This window comes from Phalaenopsis equestris, unplaced genomic scaffold, assembly GCF_001263595.1.
Source record: "Phalaenopsis equestris unplaced genomic scaffold, ASM126359v1 Scaffold000207, whole genome shotgun sequence".
In the NCBI taxonomy this organism is placed as follows: domain Eukaryota; kingdom Viridiplantae; phylum Streptophyta; class Magnoliopsida; order Asparagales; family Orchidaceae; genus Phalaenopsis; species Phalaenopsis equestris.
In genome coordinates, this window is record NW_018164649.1 from 75,491 (window position 1) to 77,007 (window position 1,517).

At 35.3% G+C, this 1,517-nt stretch overlaps 1 protein-coding gene across 1 annotated transcript in view; it reads left to right on the forward strand.

Annotated features, from left to right (window-relative positions):
• Window positions 1–755, forward strand: part of LOC110023056 (protein FAR1-RELATED SEQUENCE 5-like) — a gene marked incomplete at its 5' end in the record, with an annotated part of 8,027 nt that extends 7,272 nt beyond the window's left edge. The window contains 1 exon segment of the mRNA XM_020722270.1: window positions 106–755.
• Window positions 756–1,517: the final 762 nt, after the last annotated feature.

A 1,517-nucleotide genomic window follows, 5' to 3' on the forward strand; every position in this document is an offset into this window, starting at 1 on the left:
ATAATTACACCCAACCCCCATATTATAAGAGACGATCATTTTCCCTTAAAGTGAAATATTTTTCCTCGTCCATTCGTTTCATATTCCCTGGTTTTCTTTTCCCAGGTGTTTGGATGAATGCTTTTATCAATTCCATGATGGTTGGAAGCAAGGGTGCCATGAATTTGTTCAGAAAGAGGAGTTCTGTACAAGTTGAAGATCTGATTCTGTGAGGGTGGAAGATCAAGTTCCAATTCCTTCCAACATCATTGGCCGTGACTCTGGAAATTTGCTGAAGCCAGGGAAATGTAGCGGTATTTGATTCAAGAGAGGTTGTCCTAAGGCTTTGGAAGCTCTCTTGGCAGTGCAAGAAGAGGCACTGTGCAAGAAAATGTTGTGATGGTGGATCTTCTTGTTTTCTACTGTGTTTATCAAGAACATATATGGTGCAGTTTTCTTACAAGTAGTACCATTACTCGACCAAGGAGGAAGATAAAGAATTAAGAAGATGTTGGCAAAGATTGAGGCTAAATTGTTTATTAGTCTTGATGTTTTCTTCTCATGCACCAGGCTTGGAGCAATGAAGAGTGGCTTTGAGAAGTTGTGAGTGAAGAAACAACCACTGATAGATGGAGAAAAGTTAGAATCTATGTACAGTGTACATTGCAAATGGAGCGCTCTAAAACTTTGTTTGAACATATAGAATAATCATTTATTTGAAGAGCATATGTGAGAAAATTGATGAAGAAGATCAAGCAATTATTCTTTTTAGTTGATTATCTGGTTATTCTGAACATCTTGTTGATGCTATAGGGAAATTATTTAATGGCTATGTTAGAAATAAATGCTGCACTAAATTCTAAAGTAATTTAATGCCATGATCAATCTAATCAAGATAATGCAATTGAAGGGTTAATTGTGTGAGGAAGATGAATAAGTTGGCAGTCAAAGTCCATGAACCATTCAAGTTTTAAATAAAAAATAAGTAAATCCTTTTATTGTCATAAAGAGGACTCAGAGGGGAAGAATGAGTAAAAAAGTGTTGGAGTTGTCGCGTTGGTGGAGGAAGGCTATGGCAATGTTGAGGTCCTATTTTTCATAGATTTAGATCTCATAGATTTAGATCCAAGGAACGGATCCTTGACTCTAGATGCGAGGTCCTATTATTCATAGGTTTAGATCCAAGAAAGGAACGGATCCTCGACTCTAGATGCTCTTACCATGTGTATCCAAATTGGATTTAATTTGAATCTCTCAATGAAAGAGAAAGTGATATAATATATCTTAAAAATAACAATGCAAATAAACTTTAGGTAAAGGAGCTCTTCACCTCACACTTTATAATAGCATGAAAAGATTGCTCAAGAATGTAAGGAACATTTTGGAATTTAGATGAAATTTGGCTTCTCTTGATGCACTAGATTGCAATGTACACATCTATATCTGTGGCTAGGTAAGATTCCACATTTGTAAAGGTTGTTTGATCATCATGAAAAGAATATTTTTATGAATTATGTTTACAAGCTTAGTTTTTTTTT